The sequence below is a fragment of the Symsagittifera roscoffensis genome, chromosome 9, assembly GCF_963678635.1.
Source record: "Symsagittifera roscoffensis chromosome 9, txSymRosc1.1, whole genome shotgun sequence".
Classification (NCBI taxonomy): Eukaryota; Metazoa; Xenacoelomorpha; order Acoela; family Convolutidae; genus Symsagittifera; species Symsagittifera roscoffensis.
In genome coordinates this window covers 25,706,879-25,724,397 of record NC_087070.1, presented here as the reverse complement: position 1 = coordinate 25,724,397, position 17,519 = coordinate 25,706,879, and the positions used below count along the sequence as shown (strand labels likewise).

Genomic DNA, 17,519 nt, shown 5'->3' with positions numbered 1-17,519 from the left:
TAGAACTGAGTACCGAATCGAAAAACCCTTGTCATAAAATGACATTTTTTGTCGCAGATAAATATGACATAAGATATAACCATTGATCAGCGTTCTCAAAGTAATCAACAGTTTGTTAGTGTCACAAACAACAAAGAGAAGAAGTCGCTGTCGCAAACATCAAAGAGAAGAAAACATAACCAAAACTGAACAAACATCCGAAAACTCTGAACAGCAATCAGTTTCTGATGAGCCATTTTATTTTTTGCTCACTTCCTACAAATAGAAACAAAAACGCACATTATTCAGAGAAACAGCTTTAATCAGAAATCATTCCGCCTGTCGCAAACATCACAGAAAAAAAGCTAAATTAGCCTGAATCACACAATTTACAAGTTGAAAGTCATTGCGCAAGTCGCAAAAACTACAAAAGAAAATTGCAAAAAATTATCACTGAACACAATTGAGTACTCCTACAAACAGTACTCAGACCACTTCTTGTAGCATTGCATAAACGATGGCAAGACTTGACAATCAGTCAGACTTAAAAGGATCATCAGAATACATTCCACCTGTGGCAAACATCACAGTAAAATAGTGGGAAAATGGTTATCGAAATTACTCCACCTTTCGCAAACAACAAAAAAAAATTGTAAAAAAACACAACTGAACAACAAGCAGATTGATCTGTTGATCCGTACCCACTCCATTTGCCGCTATAAGCACCGGCAACCATAAGAATCGAAAGTCATCCTAATTGTTGCAAAAAAAAAAAAAACAGAACTAAAATTGAGCTAACATCAGTATACTGTGAACTGCAATCAATTTCTGATGAGCCATTCTATTTTTGCTCGCTCCTTAAAAAATGAAACATGCAAATCATTCAGAGGAATAAGTTTAATCAGAAATCATTCCGCCTGTCGCAAACATCACAGAAACTACTAAAAATTATCACAGTACTCCTTAACACAGTACTCAAACCACTTCTTGTAGCATTACATGAACAATGGCATGACTTGATAATCTGTCAGACTTAAAAGGATCACCAGAAATCATTCTGCCTGTCCCAAACATAACAGTAAAAAAATGGTAAAACGGTTATCGAAATTATTCCACCTTTCACAAAAAAAAACAGTAACAGATTGCAACTGATCAACAAGCAGACTCGTCTGTTAATCCGTAGGCATTTCACTTGTCACTATAAGTCAGAAAACGGAAGACATAATCTTGATGATCGCACAGGGCCACCATAAGAATCAATTCATCCTAATTGTCGCAAACAAAAGGAAAAAAATTAGAATTAAAACTGAGCAAACATCAGTATACTCTGAACAGCAATCAATTTCTGATGGGCCATTCTAATTTTGCTAGCTCCATAAAATAGACACACAAATGCACATCATTCAGACGAATAAATTTAATCAGAAATCACTCCGCCTGTCGCAAACATCACACAAAAACGTAAAGCTTAAGAAAAAATTAAAGTTAACCAAGCCTGTCATGGTAATCAGCGTTCAATGTCGCTTACGCAAACATCAGTTTACATGCTGGCAAAAAATAGAACTCAGTACCAAATAAAAAAAACACTCTTCATAAAGTGACATTTTTTGTCGAAGATAATTATGACAAGATATAACCATTGATCAGCGTCTTCAAAATATTCAACAGTTTGTCACTGTCACAAACATTAAAGAGAAGAAAACATAATTAAAACTGAGCAAACATACAAAAACACTGAACAGCAATCAGTTTCTGATGAGCCATTCTATTTTTTGCTCACTTCTTACAATTAGAAACACAAATGCACATCATTCAGCGGAATAAGTTTAATCAGAAATCATTCCGCCTGTCGCAAACATCGCAGAAAAACATAAAACTTAAGATAAAACTATAATTAACCAAGCCTGTCAAGGTAATCGACGTTCAATCTCGCTTTCGCAAACATCAGTTCATACGATGGCAAAAAAAGAACTCAGTACCAAATAAAAAAACTCTTCATAAAGTGACATTTTTTGTCGAAGATAATTATGACAAGATATAACCATTGATCAGCGTTTTCAAAATAATCAACAGTTTGTCAATCGCGCAAACATCAAAGAGAAGAAGTCACTGTCGCAAACATCAAAGAGAAGAAAACATAACTAAAACTGAACAAACATCCGAAAACTCTGAACAGCAATCAGTTTCTGATAAGCCATTCTATTTTTTGCTCACTTCTTACAAATAGAAACACAAACGCACATTATTCAGAGAAACAGGTTTAATCAGAAATCATTCCGCCTGTCGCAAACATCACAGAAAAAAAAGCTAAAATAGCCTGAATCACACAATTTGCAAGTTGAAAGTCATTGCGCAAGTCGCAAAAACTACAAAAGAAAATTGCAAAAAATTATCACTGAACACAATTGAGTACTCCTACAAACAGTACTCAGACCACTTCTTATAGCATTGCATAAACGATGGCAAGACTTGACAATCAGTCAGACTTAGAAGGATCATCAGAAATCATTCCGCCTGTGGCAAACATCACAGTAAAATAGTGGGAAAATGGTTATCGAAATTACTCCGCCTTTCGCAAACAACAAAAAAAAATTAAAAAATCACAACTGAACAACAAGCAGATTGATCTGTTGATCCGTAGCCACTCCACTTGCCGCTATAAGCAAGGAAACTGAAGGCATACAAACTTGACGATCGCACAGGCAACCATAAGAACCGAAAGTCATCCTAACTGTTGCAAAAAAAAACAGAACTAAAATTGAGCAAACATCAGGATACTGTGAACTGTAATCAATTTCTGATGGGCCATTCTATTTTTGCTCGCTCCTTAAAAATAGAAACAAATGGAAATCATTCAGAGGAATAAGTTTAATCAGAAATCAGTCCGCCTGTCGCAAACATCACAGAAAACTTAAGATACGACCAAAATCAACCAAGCCTGACAGCCTTCAATCTCGCTTTTGAAGAATCAGTTTATATGGTCGCAAAAAATTAGAACTAAGTACCAAATCAAAAAATACTCTTCATAAAATGACATTTTTTGTCGCAGATAATTAAAACACAAGATATAACCTTTGATCAGAGTTATCAAAAAAATCAACAATTTGTCACCCTCGCAAACATCAAAGAGAAGAAAACAACTAAACCTGAGCAAACATCCGAAAACTCTGAAGAGCAATCATTTTCTGATGAGCCATTCTATTTTTGCTCACTTCTCACAAATAGAAACACAAACGCACATTATCCAGAGAAGTAGGTTCAATCAGAAATCATTCCGCCTGATGCAAACATCACTGAAAAACAAACGGCTAAGAAAGGCGGAAAAACAGAAACTACAGAAAAAACTGCAAAAAGTTTCACTAAACACAATTGAGTACTCCTTAACACAGTACTCAAACCACTTCTTGTAGCATTGCATGAACGATGGCAAGACTTGACAATCAGTGAGACTTAAGAGAATCATCAGAAATCATTCCGCCTGTCGCAAACATCACAGTAAAATAATGGAAAAATGGTTATCGAAATTATTCCACCTTTCGCAAACAAACAAAAATGTAACAAAACGCAACTGAACAATTGTCGCAAATAACAAAAGAAAAAAAAAACAAATATAAAATTGTGCAATCAATATTGTCTGAACACCAATCAATTTCTGATGGGCCAATCTATTTTTTGCTCGCTCCTTAAAAATAGGAACACCAATGCACATTATTCAGAGAAATAGGTTTAATCAGTAATCATTCCGCCTGTCGCAAACATCACAGTAAAATAATAGAAAAACGGTTATCGAAACTTTTCCACCTTTCACAAACAACAAAAAAATGTAACAAAATGTAACTGAACAACCAGCAGATTTATTTGTTGATCCTATAAGCAAGAAAACTGAGGCATACAAACTTGACGATCGCACAGGCAACCATAAGAGTCGAAAGTCATCCTAATTGTCGCAAATAACAAAAGAAAAAAAACAAATATAAAATTGTGCAATCAATATTCTCTGAACACCAATCAGTTTCTGATGGGCCAATCTATTTTTGCTCGCTCCTTAAAAATAGGAACACAAATGCAAATCATTCATAGGAATAAGTTTCATCCGAAATCATTCCGCCTGTCGCAAATATCACAGTAAAATAATGGAAAAATGGTTATCGAAATTATTTCACCTTTCGCAAACAACAAAAAAAATTGTAACAAAACACAACTGAACAACAAGCAGATTTATGTTGATCCGTAACCATTCCACTTCTCGCTATCAGCAAGGAAACTGAAGGCATACCAGCTTGACGATCGCACAGGGCCACCATAAAAATCAAGTCATCCTAATTGACACAAACAAAAGAAAAAAAAAACAGAACTAAAATTGAGCCAACATCAGTTTATATGATGGCAAAAAATTAGAACTCAGTACCATATCAAAAAATACTCTTCATAAAATGACATTTTTTGTCGCAAATAATTATGACAAAAGATATAATCATTGATCAGCCATTTCAAAATAATCAACAGTTCGTCACTGTCTCAAACATCAAAGAGAAGAAAACATAACTAAAACTGAGCAAACATCCAAACACTCTGAACAGCAATCAGTTTCTGATGAGCCATTCTATTTTTTGCTCACTCCTTAAAATTAGGAACACAAAAGCAAATTATTCAGAGAAATAGGTTTAATCAGAAATCATTCCGCCTGTCGCAAACATCACAGTAAAATAATAGAAAAACGGTTATCGAAATTATTCCACCTTTCGCAAACAACAACAAAAAAATGTGAAACGCAACTGAACAACAAGCATAATTATCTGTTAATTCGTAGCCATTCCACTTGTCGCTATAAGCAAGGAAACTGAAGACATAAAAATTTGACGATCGCGCCGGGCCAACATAAGAATCAAGTCATCCTAATTGTTGCAAACATCAAAGAGAAGAAAACATAACGAAAACTGAGTAAACATCCGAAAACTCTGAACAGCAATCAGTTTCTGATGAGCTTTTCTTTTTTTTGCTCACTCCTGAAAAATAGGAACAAAAAAGCAAATTATTCAGAGAAATAGGTTTAATCAGAAATCATTCCGCCTGTCGCAAACATCACAGTAAAATAATAGAAAAACGGTTATCGAAACTTTTCCACCTTTCACAAACAACAAAAAAAATGTAACAAAATGTAACTGAACAACCAGCAGATTTATTTGTTGATCCTATAAGCAAGGAAACTGAGGCATACAAACTTGACGATCGCACAGGCAACCATAAGAATCGAAAGTCATCCTAATTGTCGCAAACAACAAAAGAAAAAAAACAAATATAAAATTGTGCAATCAAATTTCTCTGAACACCAATCAATTTCTGATGGGCCAATCTATTTTTGCTCGCTCCTTAAAAATAGGAACACAAATGCAAATCATTCATAGGAATAAGTTTCATCCGAAATCATTCCGCCTGTCGCAAACATCACAGTAAAATAATGGAAAAATGGTTATCGAAATTATTTCACCTTTCGCAAACAACAAAAAAAAATGTAACAAAACACAACTGAACAACAAGCAGATTTATCTGTTGATCCGTAGCCACTCCACTTCTCGCTATAAGCAAGGAAACTGAAGGCATACCAGCTTGACGATCGCAAAGGGCCACCATAAAAATCAAGTCATCCTAATTGACACAAACAAAAGAAGAAAAAAAAACAGAACTCAAATTGAGCCAACATCAGTTTATATGATGGCAAAAAATTAGAACTCAGTACCATATCAAAAAATACTCTTCATCAAATGAAATTTTTTGTCGCAAATAGTTATGACAAAAGATATAATCATTGATCAGCCATTTCAAAATAATCAACAGTTCATCACTGTCGCAAACATCAAAGAGAAGAAAACATAACTAAAACTGAGCAAGCATCCAAACACTCTGAAATGCAATCAGTTTCTGATGAGCCATTCTATTTTTTGCTCACTCCTTAAAAATAGGAACACAAAAGCAAATTATTCAGAGAAATAGGTTTAATCAGAAACCATTCCACCTGTCGCAAACATCACAGAAAAATAATGGAAAAATGGTTATCGAAACTTTTCCACCTTTCACAAACAACAAAAAAATGTAACAAAATGTAACTGAACAACCAGCAGATTTATTTGTTGATCCTATAAGCAAGGAAACTGAGGCATACAAACTTGACGATCGCACAGGCAACCATAAGAGTCGAAAGTCATCCTAATTGTCGCAAATAACAAAAGAAAAAAAAACAAACATAAAATTGTGCAATCAATATTCTCTGAACACCAATCAATTTCTGATGGGCCAATCTATTTTTGCTCGCTCCTTAAAAATAGGAACACAAATGCAAATCATTCATAGGAATAAGTTTCATCCGAAATCATTCCGCCTGTCGCAAACATCACAGTAAAATAATGGAAAAATAGTTATCGAAATTATTTCACCTTTCGCAAACAACAAAAAAAATTGTAACAAAACACAACTGAACAACAAGCAGATTTATCTGTTGATCCGTAGCCACTCCACTTCTCGCTATAAGCAAGGAAACTGAAGGCATACCAGCTTGACGATCGCAAAGGGCCACCATAAAAATCAAGTCATCCTAATTGACACAAACAAAAGAAAAAAAAACAGAACTCAAATTGAGCCAACATCAGTTTATATGATGGCAAAAAATTAGAACTCAGTACCATATCAAAAAATACTCTTAATCAAATGAAATTTTTTGTCGCAGATAGTTATGACAAAAGATATAATCATTGATCAGCCATTTCAAAATAATCAACAGTTCATCACTGTCGCAAACATCAAAGAGAAGAAAACATAACTAAAAGTGAGCAAGCATCCAAACACTCTGAAATGCAATCAGTTTCTGATGAGCCATTCTATTTTTTGCTCACTCCTTAAAAATAGGAACACAAAAGCAAATTATTCAGAGAAATAGGTTTAATCAGAAACCATTCCACCTGTCGCAAACATCACAGAAAAATAATGGAAAAATGGTTATCGAAATTATTTCACCTTTCGCAAACAACAAAAAAACTGTAACAAAACGCAAACGAACAACAAGCAGATTTATCTGTTGATCCGTAGCCATTCCACTTGTCGCTATAAGCAAGGAAACTGAAGGCATACCAACTTGACGATCGCACAGGGCCACCATAACAATCAAGTCATCCTAATTGTCGCAAACAAAAGAAAAAAAAACAGAACTAAAATTGAGCAAACATCAGTTTATATGATGGCAAAAAATAGAACTCAGTACCATATCAAAAAATACTCTTCATAAAATGAAATTTTTTGTCGCAAATAGTTATGACAAAAGATATAATCATTGATCAGCCATTTCAAAATAATCAACAGTTCATCACTGTCGCAAACATCAAAGAGAAGAAAACATAACTAAAACTGAGCAAGCACCCAAACACTCTGAACAGCAATCAGTTTCTGATGAGCCATTCTATTTTTTTGCTCACTCCTTAAAAATAGGAACACAAAAGCAAAGTATTCAGAGAAATAGGTTTAATCAGAAATCATTCCGCCTGTCGCAAACATCACAATAAAATAAAAGAAAAACGGTTATCGAAATTATTCCACCTTTCGCAAACAACAACAAAAAAATGTGAAACGCAACTGAACAACAATCATATTTATCTGTTAATTCGTAGCCATTCCATTTGTCGCTATAAGCAAGGAAACTGAAGACATAAAAATTTGACGATCGCGCCGGTCCAACATAAGAATCAAGTCATCCTAATTGTTGCAAACATCAAAGAGAAGAAAACATAACGAAAACTGAGCAAACATCCGAAAACTCTGAACAGCAATCAGTTTCTGATGAGCTTTTCTTTTTTTTTGCTCACTCCTTAAAAAAATAGGAACAAAAAAGCAAATTATTCAGAGAAATAGGTTTAATCAGAAATCATTCCGCCTGTCGCAAACATCACAGTAAAACCATAGAAAAACGGTTATCGAAACTTTTCCACCTTTCACAAACAACAAAAAAATAAAACAAAATGTAACTGAACAACCAGCAGATTTATTTGTTGATCCTATAAGCAAGGAAACTGAGACATACAAACTTGACGATTGCACAGGCAACCATAAGAATCGAAAGTCATCCTAAATGTCGCAAATAACAACAGAAAAAAAAACAAATATAAAATTGTGCAATCAATATTCTCTGAACACCAATCAATTTCTGATGGGCCAATCTATTATTACTCGCTTCTTAAAAATAGGAACACAAATGCACATCATTCATAGGAATGAGTTTCATCAGAAATCACTCCGCCTGTCGCAAATATCACAGTAAAATAATGGAAAAATGGTTATCGAAATTATTTCACCTTTCGCAAATAACAAAAAAATTGCAACAAAACGCAAATGAACAACAAGCAGATTTATCTGTTGATCCGGAGCCATTCCACTTGTCGCTATAAGCAAGGAAACTGAAGGCATACCAACTTGAAGATCGGACAGGGCCACCATAACAATCAAGTCATCCTAATTGTCGCAAACAAAAGAAAAAAAACAGAACTAAAATTGAGCAAACATCAGTTTATATGATGGCAAAAAATTAGAACTCACTACCAAATCAAAAAACACTCATCATAAAATGACAGTTTTATCGCAAAAAATTATGACAAAAGATATAATCATTGATCAGCCATTTCAAAATAATCAACAGTTCGTCACTGTCGCAAACATCAAAGAGAAGAAAACATAACTAAAACTGAGCAAACATCCAAATACTCTGAACAGCAATCAGTTTCTGATGAGCCATTCAATTTTTTGCTCACTCCTTAAAAATAGGAACACAAAAGCAAATTATTCAGAGAAATAGGTTTAATCAGAAATCATTCCGCCTGTCGCAAACATCACAGTAAAATAATAGAAAAACGGTTATCGAAATTAATCCAATTTTCGCAAACAACAACAAAAAAATTGTAAAACGCAACTACACAACAAGCATATTTATCTGTTACTTCGTAGCCATTCCACTTGTCGCTATAAGCAAGGAAACTGAAGACATAAAAATTTGACGATCGCGCAAGGCCAACATAAGAATCAAGTCATCCTAATTGTTGCAAACATCAAAGAGAAGAAAACATAACGAAAACTGAGCGACCATCCGAAAACTCTGAACAGCAATCAGTTTTTGATGAGCTTTTCCATTTTTTGCTCACTCCTTAAAAATAAGAACACAAAAGCAAATTATTCAGAGAAATAGGTTTAATCAGAAATCATTCCGCCTGTCGCAAACATCACAGTAAAATAATAGAAAAACGATTATCGAAATTTTTCCACCTTTCACAAACAACAATAAATTGTAACAAAACGCAACTGAAAAACCAGCAATATCATCTGTTCATCCGTAGCCATTCCATTTGTCGCTATAAGCAAGGAAACTGAAGGCATACCAACTTGAAGATCGCACAGGGCCACCATAACAATCAAGTCATCCTAATTGTCGCAAGCAAAAGAAAAAAAAACAGAACTAAAATTGAGCAAACATCAGTTTATATGATGGCAAAAAATTAGAACTCACTACCAAATCAAAAAACACTCATCATAAAATGACATTTTTATCGCAAAAAATTATGACAAAAGATATAATCATTAATCAGCCATTTCAAAATAATCAACAGTTCGTCAGTGTCGCAAACATCAAAGAGAAGAAAACATAACTAAAACTGAGCAAACATCCAAATACTCTGAACAGCAATCAGTTTCTGATGAGCCATTCAATTTTTTGCTCCTCCTTAAAAATAGTAACACAAAAGCAAATTTTTCAGAGAAATAGGTTTAATCAGAAATCATTCCGCCTGTCGCAAACATCACAGTAAAATAAAAGAAAAACGGTTATCGAAAGTTTTCCACCTTTCACAAACAACAAAAAATGTAACAAAACGCAATTGAACAACCAGCAAATTTATCTGTTCATCCGTAGCCATTCCACTTGTCGCTGTAAGCAAGGAAACATAAGGCATACCAACTTGACGATCGCACAGGGCCACCATAACAATCAAGTCATCCTAATTGTCGCAAGCAAAAGAAAAAAACAGAACTAAAATTGAGCAAACATCAGTTTATATGATGGCAAAAAATTAGAACTCACTACCAAATCAAAAAACACTCATCATAAAATGACATTTTTATCGCAAAAAATTATGACAAAAGATATAATCATTAATCAGCCATTTCAAAATAATCAACAGTTCGTCAGTGTCGCAAACATCAAAGAGAAGAAAACATAACTAAAACTGAGCAAACATCCAAATACTCTGAACAGCAATCAGTTTCTGATGAGCCATTCAATTTTTTGCTCCTCCTTAAAAATAGGAACACAAAAGCAAATTTTTCAGAGAAATAGGTTTAATCAGAAATCATTCCGCCTGTCGCAAACATCACAGTAAAATAAAAGAAAAAATGTTATCGAAAGTTTTCCACCTTTCACAAACAACAAAAAAATGTAACAAAACGCAATTGAACAACCAGCAAATTTATCTGTTCATCCGTAGCCATTCCACTTGTCGCTGTAAGCAAGGAAACATAAGGCATACCAACTTGACGATCGCACAGGGCCACCATAACAATCAATTCATCCTAATTGTCGCAAACAAAAGAAAAAAAAAACAGGACTAAAATTGACCAAATATCAGTTTATATGATGGCAAAAAATTAGAACTCACTACCAAATCAAAAAATACTCGTCATAAAATGACATTTTTATCGCAAAAAATTATGACAAAAGATATAATCATTAATCAGCCATTTCAAAATAATCAACAGTTCGTCACTGTCGCAAACATCAAAGAGAAGAAAACATAACTAAAACTGAGCAAACATCCAAATACTCTGAACAGCAATCAGTTTCTGATGAGCCATTCAATTTTTTGCTCACTCCTTAAAAATAGGAACACAAAAGCAAATTTTTCAGAGAAATAGGTTTAATCAGAAATCATTCCGCCTGTCGCAAACATCACAGTAAAATAAAAGAAAAACGGTTATCGAAAGTTTTCCACCTTTCACAAACAACAAAAAAATGTAACAAAACGCAATTGAACAACCAGCAAATTTATCTGTTCATCCGTAGCCATTCCACTTGTCGCTATAAGCAAGGAAACATAAGGCATACCAACTTGACGATCGCACAGGGCCACCATAACAATCAAGTCATCCTAATTGTCGCAAGCAAAAGAAAAAAAAACAGGACTAAAATTGACCAAATATCAGTTTATATGATGGCAAAAAATTAGAACTCACTACCAAATCAAAAAATACTCGTCATAAAATGACATTTTTATCGCAAAAAATTCTGACAAAAGATATAATCATTAATCAGCCATTTCAAAATAATCAACAGTTCGTCACTGTCGCAAACATCAAAGAGAAGAAAACATAACTAAAACTGAGCAAACATCCAAATACTCTGAACAGCAATCAGTTTCTGATGAGCCATTCAATTTTTTGCTCACTCCTTAAAAATAGGAACACAAAAGCAAAATTTTCAGAGAAACAGGTTTAATCAGAAATCATTCCGCCTGTCGCAAACATCACAGTAAAATAAAAGAAAAACGGTTATCGAAACTTTTCCACCTTTCACAGACAACAAAAAAATGTAACAAAACGCAATTGAACAACCAGCAAATTCATCTGTTCATCCGTAGCCATTCCACTTGTCGCTATAAGCAAGGAAACATAAGGCATACCAACTTGACGATCGCACAGGGCCACCATAACTATCAAGTCATCCTAATTGTCGCGAACAAAAGAAAAAAAACAGGACTAAAATTGACCAAATATCAGTTTATATGATGGCAAAAAATTAGAACTCACTACCAAATCAAAAAATACTCGTCATAAAATGACATTTTTTGTCGCAAAAAAATATGACAAAAGATATAATCATTGATCAGCCATTTCAAAATAATCAACAGTTCGTCACTGTCTCAAATATCAAAGAGAAGAAAACATAACTAAAACTGAGCAAACATCCAAATACTCTGAACAGCAATCAGTTTCTGATGAGCCATTCAATTTTTTGCTCACTCCTTAAAAGTAGGAACACAGAAGCAAATTATTCCGAGAAATAGGTTTAATCAGAAATCATTCCGCCTGTCGCAAACATCACAGTAAAAAAATAGAAAAACGGTTATCGAAATTTTTCCACCTTTCACAAACAACAAAAAAATGTAACAAAACGCAATTGAACAACCAGCAAATTCATCTGTTCATCCGAAGCCATTCCACTTGCCGCTATAAGCAAGGAAACTGAAGGCATAACAACTTGACGATCGCACAGGGCCACCATAACAATCAAGTCATCCTAATTGTCGCAAACAAAAGAAAAAAAAACAGAACTAAAATTGAGCAAACATCAGTTTATATGATGGCAAAAAAATAGAACTCACTACCAAATCAAAAAATACTCATCATAAAATGACATTTTTTGTCGCAAAAATTATGACAAAAGATATAATCATTGATCAGCCTTTTCAAAATAATCAACAGTTCGTGACTGTCGCAAACATCAAAGAGAAGAAAACATAACTAAAACTGAGCAAACATCCAATTACTCTGAACAGCAATCAGTTCTGATGAGCCATTCAATTTTTTGCGCACTCCTTAAAAGTAGGAATACAAAAGCAAATTATTCAGAGAAATAGGTTTAATCAGAAATCATTCCGCCTGTCGCAAACATCACAGTAAAATAATAGAAAAACGGTTATCGAAATTATTCCACCTTTCGCAAACAACAACAAAAAATTGTAGAACGCAACTGAACAACAAGCATATTTATCTGTTAATTCGTAGCCATTCCACTCGTCCCTATAAGCAAGGAAACTGAAGACATAAAAATTTGACGATCGCGCAGGGCCAACATAAGAATCAAGTCATCCTAATTGTTGCAAACATCAAAGAGAAGAAAACATAACGAAAACTGAGCGACCATCCGAAAACTCTGAACAGCAATCAGTTTCTGATGAGCTTTTCTATTTTTTGCTCACTCCTCAAAAATAGGAACACAAAAGCAAATTATTCAGCGAAATAGGTTTAATCAGAAATCATTCCGCCTGTCGCAAACATCACAGTAAAATAAAAGAAAAACTGTTATCGAAATTATTCCACCTTTCGCAAACAACAACAAAAAATTGTAGAACGCAACTGAACAACAAGCATATTTATCTGTTAATTCGTAGCCATTCCACTCGTCGCTATAAGCAAGGAAACTGAAGACATAAAAATTTGACGATCGCGCAGGGCCAACATAAGAATCAAGTCATCCTAATTGTTGCAAACATCAAAGAGAAGAAAACATAACGAAAACTGAGCGACCATCCGAAAACTCTGAACAGCAATCAGTTTCTGATGAACTTTTCCACTTTTTGCTCACTCCTTAAAAATAGGAACACAAAAGCAAATTTTTCAGAGAAATAGGTTTAATCAGAAATCATTCCGCCTGTCGCAAACATCACAGTAAAATAAAAGAAAATCGGTTATCGAAATTTTTCCGCCTTTCACAAACAACAAAAAAATGTAACAAAACGCAATTGAACAACCAGCAAATTCATCTGTTCATCCGTAGCCATTCCACTCGTCGCTATAAGCAAGTAAACTGAAGACATAAAAATTTGACGATCGCGCAAGGCCAACATAAGAATCAAGTCATCCTAATTGCTGCAAACATCAAGGAGAAGAAAACATAACGAAAACTGAGCGACCATCCGAAAACTCTGAACAGCAATCAGTTTCTGATGAGCTTTTCCATTTTTTGCTCACTCCTTAAAAAAAGGAACACAAAAGCAAATTTTTCAGAGAAATCGGTTTAATCAGAAATCATTCCGCCTGTCGCAAACATCAAAGTAAAATAAAAGAAAAACAGTTATCGAAATTTTTCCGCCTTTCACAAACAACAAAAAAAATGTAACAAAACGCAATTGAACAACCAGCAAATTCATCTGTTCATCCGTAGCCATTCCACTTGTCGCTATAAGCAAGGAAACTGATGGCATACCAACTTGACGATCGCACAGGTCCACCATAACAATCAAGTCATCCTAACTGTCGCAAACAAAAGAAAAAAACAGAACTAAAATTGACCAAACATCAGTTTATATGATGGCAAAAAAATTAGAACTCACTACCAAATCAAAAAATACTCGTCATAAAATGACATTTTTTGTCGCAAAAAATTATGACAAAAGATATAATCATTGATCAGCCATTTCAAAATAATCAACAGTTCGTCACTGTCTCAAACATCAAAGAGAAGAAAACATAACTAAAACTGAGCAAACATCCAAATACTCTGAACAGCAATCAGTTTCTGATGAGCCATTCAATTTTTTGCTCACTCCTTAAAAGTAGGAACACAGAAGCAAATTATTCCGAGAAATAGGTTTAATCAGAAATCATTCCGCCTGTCGCAAACATCACAGTAAACTAATAGAAAAACGGTTATCGAAATTTTTCCAACTTTCACAAACAACAAAAAAATGTAACAAAACGCAATTGAAAAACCAGCAAATTCATCTGTTCATCCGAAGCCATTCCACTTGTCGCTATAAGCAAGGAAACTGAAAGCATAACAACTTGACGATCGCACAGGGCCACCATAACAATCAAGTCATCCTAATTGTCGCAAACAAAAGAAAAAAAACAGAACTAAAATTGAGCAAACATCAGTTTATATGATGGCAAAAAAATAGAACTCACTACCAAATCAAAAAATACTCATCATAAAATGACATTTTCTGTCGCAAAAAATTATGTCAAAAGATATAATCATTGATCAGCCATTTCAAAATAATCAACAGTTCGTGACTGTCGCAAACATCAAAGAGAAGAAAACATAACTAAAACTGAGCAAACATCCAAATACTCTGAACAGCAATCAGTTTCTGATGAGCCATTCAATTTTTTGCTCACTTCTTAAAAATAGGAACACAAAAGCAAATTTTTCAGAGAAATTGGTTTAATCAGAAATCATTCCGCCTGTCGCAAACATCACAGTAAAATAAAAGAAAAACGGTTATCGAAATTTTTCCGCCTTTCACAAACAACAAAAAAATGTAACAAAACGCAATTGAACAACCAGCAAATTCATCTGTTCATCCGTAGCCATTCCACTCGTCGCTATAAGCAAGGAAACTGAAGACATAAAAATTTGACGATCGCGCAAGGCCAACGTAAGAATCAAGTCATCCTAATTGCTGCAAACATCAAGGAGAAGAAAACATAACGAAAACTGAGCGACCATCCGAAAACTCTGAACAGCAATCAGTTTCTGATGAGCTTTTCCATTTTTTGCTCACTCCTTGAAAATAGGAACACAAAAGCAAATTTTTCAGAGAAATCGGTTTAATCAGAAATCATTCCGCCTGTCGCAAACATCACAGTAAAATAAAAGAAAAACAGTTATCGAAATTTTTCCGCCTTTCACAAACAGCAAATTCATCTGTTCATCCGTAGCCATTCCGCTTGTCGCTATAAGCAAGGAAACTGAAGGCATACCAACTTGACGATCGCACAGGTCCACCATAACAATCAAGTCATCCTAACTGTCGCAAACAAAAGAAAAAAAACAGAACTATAATTGACCAAACATCAGTTTATATGATGGCAAAAAAAATAGAACTCACTACCAAATCAAAAAATACTCGTCATAAAATGACATTTTTTTGTCGCAAAAAATTATGACAAAAGATAAAATCATTGATCAGCCATTTCAAAATAATCAACAGTTCGTCACTGTCTCAAACATCAAAGAGAAGAAAACATAACTAAAACTGAGCAAACATCCAAATACTCTGAACAGCAATCAGTTTCTGATGAGCCATTCAATTTTTTGCTCACTCCTTAAAAGTAGGAACACAGAAGCAAATTATTCCGAGAAATAGGTTTAATCAGAAATCATTCCGCCTGTCGCAAACATCACAGTAAAATAATAGAAAAACGGTTATCGAAATTTTTCCACCTTTCACAAACAACAAAAAAATGTAACAAAACGCAATTGAAAAACCAGCAAATTCATCTGTTCATCCGAAGCCATTCCACTTGTCGCTATAAGCAAGGAAACTGAAGGCATAACAACTTGACGATCGCACAGGTCCACCATAACAATCAAGTCATCCTAACTGTCGCAAACAAAAGAAAAAAAAACAGAACTAAAATTGACCAAACATCAGTTTATATGATGGCAAAAAAATTAGAACTCACTACCAAATCAAAAAATACTCGTCATAAAATGACATTTTTTGTCGCAAAAAATTATGACAAAAGATAAAATCATTGATCAGCCATTTCAAATTAATCAACAGTTCGTCACTGTCTCAAACATCAAAGAGAAGAAAACATAACGAAAACTGAGCGACCATCCGAAAACTCTGAACAGCAATCAGTTTCTGATGAGCTTTTCCATTTTTTGCTCACTCCTCAAAAATAGGAACACAAAAGCAAATTATTCAGCGAAATAGGTTTAATCAGAAATCATTCCGCCTGTCGCAAACATCACAGTAAAATAAAAGAAAAACTGTTATCGAAATTATTCCACCTTTCGCAAACAACAACAAAAAATTGTAGAACGCAACTGAACAACAAGCATATTTATCTGTTAATTCGTAGCCATTCCACTCGTCGCTATAAGCAAGGAAACTGAAGACATAAAAATTTGACGATCGCGCAGGGCCAACATAAGAATCAAGTCATCCTAATTGTTGCAAACATCAAAGAGAAGAAAACATAACGAAAACTGAGCGACCATCCGAAAACTCTGAACAGCAATCAGTTTCTGATGAACATTTCCACTTTTTGCTCACTCCTTAAAAATAGGAACACAAAAGCAAATTTTTCAGAGAAATAGGTTTAATCAGAAATCATTCCGCCTGTCGCAAACATCACAGTAAAATAAAAGAAAATCGGTTATCGAAATTTTTCCGCCTTTCACAAACAACAAAAAAATGTAACAAAACGCAATTGAACAACCAGCAAATTCATCTGTTCATCCGTAGCCATTCCACTCGTCGCTATAAGCAAGTAAACTGAAGACATAAAAATTTGACGATCGCGCAAGGCCAACATAAGAATCAAGTCATCCTAATTGCTGCAAACATCAAGGAGAAGAAAACATAACGAAAACTGAGCGACCATCCGAAAACTCTGAACAGCAATCAGTTTCTGATGAGCTTTTCCATTTTTTGCTCACTCCTTAAAAAAAGGAACACAAAAGCAAATTTTTCAGAGAAATCGGTTTAATCAGAAATCATTCCGCCTGTCGCAAACATCAAAGTAAAATAAAAGAAAAACAGTTATCGAAATTTTTCCGCCTTTCACAAACAACAAAAAAAAATGTAACAAAACGCAATTGAACAACCAGCAAATTCATCTGTTCATCCGTAGCCATTCCACTTGTCGCTATAAGCAAGGAAACTGATGGCATACCAACTTGACGATCGCACAGGTCCACCATAACAATCAAGTCATCCTAACTGTCGCAAACAAAAGAAAAAAAACAGAACTAAAATTGACCAAACATCAGTTTATATGAT

General features: G+C 34.3%; 1 protein-coding gene across 2 annotated transcripts in view; it reads right to left on the bottom strand.

The window, feature by feature from the left end:
- Positions 1-17,519, bottom strand: part of LOC134854027 (ribosome-releasing factor 2, mitochondrial-like) — a 456,739-nt gene that overhangs the window by 220,309 nt on the left and 218,911 nt on the right. The gene's annotated exons all lie outside the window — the stretch shown is intronic.